At 42.5% G+C, this 8178-nt stretch overlaps 1 long non-coding RNA gene across 2 annotated transcripts in view; it reads left to right on the forward strand.

Moving 5' to 3' along the window:
• Positions 1 to 4125, forward strand: part of LOC141373038 (uncharacterized) — a 64938-nt gene extending 60813 nt beyond the window's left edge. For both annotated transcript variants that reach the window (XR_012378668.1, XR_012378667.1), the window contains exon 3: positions 3816 to 4125. This is a non-coding gene — a long non-coding RNA (uncharacterized lncRNA). The remainder of the gene's footprint in view (positions 1 to 3815) is intronic.
• Positions 4126 to 8178: the final 4053 nt, after the last annotated feature.

Here is an 8178-nt window from a genome sequence, read left to right on the forward strand (position 1 = left end):
GAGAAATACTTAGCAGTGGAATTTCTAGGTCATGTAGTGTAATAGAAAATGCCAAACTTTGGCTAGGTGGTTGTTGTCAGAATCTGGGATTTTACTGTGCTTACAAGCTAATATATTAGCCTATTCATATTTTATGGAAGCAGGCAAAAGACAGGAGACACTTGGGTCAGAGAAAAAGGACTTTATTATTCATAGTACAGCAAGCAGCATGAACACCATGTTTGTGTTGGTTTAATCCAAGTCCCACAAGGATGACCACAGAGGGACCAGATGGGTACCTGGACATACAGTGATTTGGGGAAAGTCCCTTTTAGGGGAGGCAATATAAAAGCTTGCGTTTTGTTCTGACTAAAAACATTTTTTCATCCCACAAAGTTCCTCTTTGTGAATATAACCCTGAGAAATGACTCAGGTAAAGAAAGAGGTGAGGCCTTACATTCTTGCATACCCAGAAAATGTGTAGCCGTGGGAAAGACCCATGGAGGACTATCTCCCAACAGCTGTATAATTTTACACCCCCACGAGCAATGTAAGAAAACTAATTTGCGTCATTCTGGTAGGTGAGGATTAATCTGAATTTCCTTGAAGACTAATGGTGTTGAACATTTTTTTGTGCATAGCTTCTTTTGTAGTGTATCTGTTCAAGTGATTCCTTCCTATTTTTTAAATTGGGGTTTTGTCTTCATATTATTGAGTTTTAAGTGTTCTTTACATTTTGTGGGTATGAGTCAATATTTTTCTCTTAGTCAGTGGCTTGTCCTTTCATGTCCCCTCTTTTGAAGAGCAGGCTTTTCATTTTGACAAAGTGTAATTTTTCCCAATTTTTTTTAAGCTTAGTGCTTTTATGTGCTAGGGAATGTTTTCCTAGGTGAAGGATCTGCAAATTTTCTCCTACTTTTTCTTTCTTTTTTTTCTACTTTTTCTATAGTAAGCTTTATGATACAGTTTTTACATTGATATCTGTGTGTAATTTTGGATAACTTTTGTATGGTATGAGGTAGGATGGAGTTCATACTTTCCATACAGATATACAGTTTTTCTATCATTCATTAAAAAGGTAATTTTTCCCCTGCTCTTTTCCTATTGAATTATAGGGAAGTTTTGTGTGTTCTTTACTTGATTGGTTTCTGTTATTGTCAAAAATCAAATAATAGTGTTTGTCTGTTTCTATCTTTGGTCTCTCTATACTGTTTCATTGGTGGATATGTCTGTCTTTATGCTACTATCACACTGTCTTAATTGCTGTAGTTTTAATATAAGTATTTTAGGGGCACCTGGGTGGCTCAGTCGTTAAGCATCTACCTTTGGTTCAGGTCATGATCCCAGGGTCCTGGGATTGAGCCCCGCATCGGGCTCCCTGCTCAGGGGAAAGCCTGCTTCTCCCTCTCCCACACCCCTTGCTTGTGTTCCCTCTCTCGCTGTGTCACTCTCTGTCAAATGAATAAATAAAATCTTTAAAAAAAAAGTATTTTAGCCAGGTGATATGTGATGGGTTACAATTCATTGCATTTATTATTATTATTATTATCATCACTATTATACTCACGATAATAGTTATTAGTGGTTGTTTATAGCAGGAAGGCTAGTCCTGGAGCAGTTACTTTGCCGTAATGAAGACTGCAATTTTCTTTTTACTGACAGTTTGATAACATTTTTCCTCCCCTGGGAAATTGAAGATTACCTCAAATTGTTTGCTATTCCTTCCACTGAAATGTGGAGGCTAATTCTTGGGGCCCCTGGGTGGCTCAGTCAGTTAAGCATCCAACTCTTGATTTTGGCTCAGGTCATCATCTCAGGGTCGTGAGATCGAGTCCCACATTTGGCTCTGTGCTCAAGGGGAATCTGCTTGAGATTCTCTCTCTCCCCCTCCCTCTGCCTCTCCCCCCTCAAATAAATACATAAATCTTAAAAAAAAAAAAAAGAAATGTGGAGGCTAGTTCTCTCATCTTGATTGTGGGCTCATTTTAGTGACTTCTTGTCCAGCAAACTGTAGGATAAAATAATGTTTTGGGACTTCCGAGACCAGATCCTAAGAAAGCCTGCAGCTTTTTTCTAGATCTCTTGAACATTCCTTCCATAAGACCTGAGATGCCACTTTAGAATACCATTCTGGGGAGGACATGTGGAGGTGTTCTCATGTACAGCTCCAGTCAAGCCCAGAATCCCAGCTGTCCTGCTACAATGCTAGTTATGTGAGAGTAGCCATGTTGACTTTTCAGACCAGTCTGTCTGCCCCTGAGGTTCCGACAGAGTTCCAGCAATGCCATGTGGTGCCAAAGATTCCATTGATAAATGCATCTTCGCTAAAAACTGGAACAGAAGACTTATTGGGACAGGCTGTATAGTAGGAGTAGTTCTCTTGTGTCAGATTCTAGTGGACGTTTTCAGTGTCTCTTGTTAGAAGCTTAATATGGCACTCCACTGTTCCCAACAAGGTTCCCCAACATCCCCCAAATAACGTCGATTTTAACACAATGCAGAACAGGGTCTAAATCCAGGAATTTCCACTTAAAATCAATAAAATGCTGGATTTTACTGTCAAGTTTTTTGAAACTGTACAGATGATCTTGTCATCTCTGAACATAAGGAAAAACCTACCAAGGGTCATTTCATCTCTGCTACATAAAGGCTACATTCATGCTACTTACCTTCCCCATGTCACATGTCATATGTCATCTGTGAAATAATGAAAGTATCACCTGCCCCATGGAGGATTACGAGGCTTCAGTGAGACCATCCATATGAAGCACTCATGTTAGGCAGCGAGGATTCACTTAATAAACATTATGTATTGTTAAATGGAGGATTAAATGAGAAAATGTAAAGGCATGCATCATATAAAAGTGTCCAGTAAATGCCACATTCCTTCTTTCTTTCCCTTCTAGGACACTTGGAATATGAGGAAAACACATCTCCGTGCAGCCTCAAGGAGTACACTGTTCACTAGTTACTCACACAAATTAAAGACTAGTCATGACTAGGTTGTAGTTGTTTTACAAAATGTAAAAATTATTGAGATAGTAATAAGTTATTTACTAAACAATTTTGCTTGTAGAGATTTGAAATTCTGTCATAAAAAGACCTATAAGCCTCTCAACTACAAAGAATTTAGCACACCTTGTTTTTTCCATATTAGAAAAAAGGCTGTAATTTGACTACAGAATAAACTATCAACTGTGTCGTACAAAAATGCTATTATATTTTAAGGAGCTCCTCAGTCCATTATGCCATGGAGAGATACACTAAAGACACAATTTTGTCACAGATTCTAAGGGGCAAAAATGAGGTGGAGGATTGTAATAAAGCCAAACATCAAGCACGAGTTTTCTTACAAAGCACCTTGTCTGAGTGGTCTCACTTGGAAACGCACATTCAGTTGCCCGTATTTGCAAATCATGATTTTTTTTCTCCTTAAGAATATGTGGAGTGTGGAAATGCTTTCCTCTGCAGGAAGGTTTTTGATTCATTTTGCTGAGCTTTAAGAAATGTAGCTTAGCATCTACCTTGCATAGAACCTCCAAGCTACAGCGTGCACACATTCCACAAAGTTTGCCATGCACAGCAATTTTATTTCTGCTACGTACAATTGACATTTACTGCATTCTGCCAATTACACCCCTATCATCAATGTACAGCGCTTAGAGCAGGCTGGCAATTCACAGAAGTGCAAGGGACATCACATCGTCTGCTTGTCTGTCAGTCTGATTTCTGATAGGCTTTACGAAAGCATCATTCTTCCACACTGACCTGTAACGCCAATGGACAGGGCAGAGGACCTTGTCCCATGACTTTGCTTACCATTTTCTCTTCTCCAGCCTCCCTGCAGTTCTTGCTGATGACCATCTAGTGCCAACTACTCCATCGCTCTCCAAGGAGCGCAAAGGGAAGTTGACCAGTACGTTCACGAACCCACCTTGTCCTTACTTCAGCAAATGGTAAAACTACTCTGACTTTGTCTGAGAACCGAAGCCCCAAACACTTCAGAAACAGATCCCTTTGGAAGCCATCCTAGAGTGGGGCAGTTCCATCTCATGCCCTGTGTTCATGGTTGATGCTCTCCTAGTGCCGGCTTCTCTGTCTTCATCCCAATTAATGAAGCACCGAAATGGTTGGCTCTAACTTATATCTAAGTCACCTGACTGGAAGCCTTCCTTTGGGGTTTTCTTGCCAAATCTCTCAGTAGAGACACGGCGAGTTTCTGTGCAGTGTCTCTTTCACATGTGTCCTTTTCAGATGGAATCACTGGCAGGACCAGACATTCACCGAGTCCTTTAGAATGTGGCAATATTGAGCTAGATAGGATACAGTGCATGGGCTGGGCGAAGGATAGCCTAGGAAGGGAAAAGAAGAATGAGAACAGAATGGTTTTAGTTGCTATGGGAGTGATATAGAAAATATAGGGATGAGAAAAAGGAAGGAGTAAGGCATTATCAGGAGTGGGTGTAAGTGTGGCTTCACAGAAAAGGAGTCTGAATCTATGAAATAAGAAAATTCCTGGCAGACAACCAAGACAAGGGCATTCTGAGCAATGGAAGAAACAGAAACTGTTAAGTAAGTCAAGGAATTATGGAAAGGCCGTCGATTTCTGGAAACCAGCATGTAGGAAACAATGGGAAAGACACAGAGTTTAGCCCACTAGGGCTGCCCTAACAAAAGGCCATAGACTGGGAGCTTAAATACGGAAATTTATTCTCTCATGGTCCTGTAGGCTGGAAGGCCGCATCAAGGCTCAGCAGGATTTGATTTCTAGCGAGGATTCTCTTTCTGGCTTGCAGATGGCCACCTTTTCTCTGTGTCCTCACATGGCTTTCCTCAGTGTGTGTACATACAGAGCGGGAGGGAGAGGTAGTTCTCTGCTGTCTCCTCTTGGAAGGACACTCACACTATTGGTTGAGGGCCCACCCTTATGACCTCATTTAACTTTCCTGACTCCCTTAGAGGGGAGTAGGGCTTCTGCATAGGAATTTTGGAATGACACAGTCTGCAACAGTGACCATTTAATTTATTGTCCAAACTGGGATACTCTGGAATATTAAAAGGATGCTATTCACTCTTATCCTAGAATAATATGTAAAAACCAGAATTGTCCAAGGGAAACTAAGATATTTAGTCTTCTTAGATATTGGGTGAGCCGTAAACCTGGAAGGTTAATAAGGTAGGAAGTGAATCAGTATGGCTCTTCTTACATGCCATGCTAAGTGGTTTGAACCTTACCCAGCAGGCATAATTTTATTTCCTATGACCTTCACTTTCTGGTGTCACACTCACGGTTATGGGATGTGCATGGCAAATGGGATTTTGTAGGTGTAATTAATGCTGCTAATCAACTAACCTTAAAATAGATGATCCTGGACACTACAGGCAGGCCTTAAAAGCAGGTGAAGAATGGAGAATGATAAAGGACACGATCCTTTAAAAGCAGAAGCCGTTAAAAGCAGGAGAGGAATGGAGAAAGATAAAGGACAGGAGGAACACAGAGCTATCTCAGCATGCCATGACGATTGGGAAATGCAGGAGGCCAAAAGACAAGGAATGCCGGTGACCTCTAAAAGCTGATAATGATCCCTGGTCAGCTGCCAGGAAGGGTACAAGAACTTCAGTGCTACAATCATAGTTATACATTCTGCCAACAACCTGAGTGATCTTGAAAGCATATATTCCCCAGAGTTTCCCACTGAGAGTCCAGCAAGTGATTTTAGCCTTGTGAGACCATGAGCAGAGGACCCAGTCAGCCTGCTCCCCTGGCCAAGACTTCTGATCTACAGAATTGTGAGATAATAAGAGCAGGCTATCTTAAGCCATTTAGTGCATTATTTGTTTGTCATGCAACAGGAGAAACCAAATGCACCCAGTAGAATGAGAGTTATTGAAAATTCTAGACCAGACAATGATTTAATCAGCCTTACATATTCAACGATTGCCTTTGTTGTCAATAGAGAGGACAGATAGGAAAGGGGGTGCCCCAGCATGGTTTGAACATGACGGTGGGAATGCAGGTGGGAGGTGAAGGTACCAGAGCTATCAAGAAGGTAGCACTAACACAACCGCACCCTGAGTAACCCTGCACGATGATGAGCAAGAGGGTGAATTAAGTTCCGCAACGCGGGTGACCAGGGTGATGGGTGGCATTCCAAGAGGAGTAGACACCTGTTGGTCAGTAAGGGCGATGACCTTAGGGAAGTCATGTTGAGTTTGAAGCATCTGCGAGGCAACGGGTTGATTGTGTCTGATGGTAGTCCAACATGGGGGCTGGAACTTGGGGAATGACGAAGCATGGGGTTATAATGGGTTTGGCTGTAACCCTGAGAAGAGTCATCGCTGAAGTCATTAGGTGATGAAAAAGTCGTGGTGAGAGCGTCAGCGTGCAGAGGGAAGAGGACTGGAGGAAATGCCTCGGGAGAGGCTGTAAAACTGACCAGAATAAGCAAGACAGCAAATTGGGGATTACAGTGTCATGGAAACAAGGGAAGGAATTGTCAACAGTGTGTGATTCTGGAGAGTTGTAAAGCAAAATGTAAAATAAGAAGAACTCATGGAATTTGACAGCAAGATCGTTGATAGTTATTCCTCAGGTACCATTGGCGGAGACCTGGGATACGGGTTCACAGTGGTATTTAAAAGAAGGCCCTGGGGGAGACTGGTCAATACGGTGAGTGGACATGACGGTGATGACGATGACCAACCACGGGCACTATGATTACTGTTCTTTAGAGGAGATGCAATGAAAGAAAGGGAAGAAAATAATGTCTTCAGAAGGATGAGATATGACGTTGTTTATGTGCTGAGGAGAAACCAGGCGAGGAGGAGTGATTGTAGACAAAGCAGAAAGCAAGGCAGCAAAGCTTTGAGGTGTGAGAGAGTGGGGTATCGCAGGCAGGGACAGGGGTGTGGCAGAGTGTCCATTAAACCCAATCCTGCTTCTCTTTGGACCGTCCCTCCCCCAGCGAGACTCGTTCCTCAGACGTCCTTTCAGTGAGGTGTGGAATGTGACTGAGGTCTAGCCCTGAAGGTGATGCGTGATGTTTCGGGGCAACAGCTTTAATGAAGTGGGGGTGCCTCACACTCCATCTGCTGCGGGAAAGTGAGCCATGCTGAGGAAGGAAGCAGGGTCTTTTCATATCACTGGATGCTATTTGAGTGGAAATTTGCAGCCTTTATTTGTATTTTAGTCTGTTCCTTTCTGCCATCTTGGCCACCATAACCATTACAGGCACAAAAAGGAGGGGGGTCTAGAAGAAGGAGGAGGAAGGGAAACTCCAAGATTTGCAAACTTGTTGGTGGGAACCAGGAAGGTGAGATGGATTTCAACTTCCTCAGTGAAGGAGATGGAAAGAGTATCTTCTGACCCCCTTGGGGCGGAGGACTGGAGGTGGAACGTGGGGTATGCTGAAATCAGTGGGTCTTCTGTGGAACAGGAATCCGGAGGCAGGAGAGAAGCAGATTCGGGATAAGACTGCACAGCTGAGCTCAATTTTCCAGACTGATGCTGAATGCTTAGCAGGACTTGGACACTAGAAATTTGTAGGGACTTCATGCCTCAATAGTGTTTGTGTGGACAATGCCTGCCATGAATGTGGGAAGCTGGAATACGTATGTTTTCTTAGGGATTTTTGGTCAAGGCATGAGTAAATAGCTTCAGCTGCCCAGCCCGTGTTCTTCTTTCTAAAGCAAAGATATCCGAAGGGTTGCTATTCCAAGGAAGCTTATCCTGAGTTAGTGTCTTAGCAGTGACCGTGACTATATGTAGTCCATCCGTAAGGTCACAGTGATGGTTGTCATCTGCAAAGGCACGCTGGTATGAGGTAGGCATTAGCTCGAAATAAAGAACCTGATCCAGATAAGAATCTTTTCCTTTGTCCATCTGCATTCATGGACCAGAAATTAAGATTAATTACACAGATCACTCAGTCTGTAAACATTTATTAACCATCCATGGTACGAATGACCATGTTGCAGGAACTAGCTAAGTTTAATATCATAATACCTCCATTCCTTGAGTGTGGAGAGACAGCATTTCTCAAGCTATAAACACTGACACCCATGAAGGATGGGTCCTGTATAGTAGAACAGGACATACAGAATGTGTTCAGAATGCCCATAATGAAAGCAATTAGAATATTCTTATTTATAGCCAGCCACATAAACTCATAAGAAATAAAAATTAAGAAAACCAAGCAT

Source organism: Callorhinus ursinus, unplaced genomic scaffold (genome assembly GCF_003265705.2).
Source record: "Callorhinus ursinus isolate GAN/ISIS: 27379988/994484 unplaced genomic scaffold, GSC_fseal_2.0 scaffold7, whole genome shotgun sequence".
In the NCBI taxonomy this organism is placed as follows: domain Eukaryota; kingdom Metazoa; phylum Chordata; class Mammalia; order Carnivora; family Otariidae; genus Callorhinus; species Callorhinus ursinus.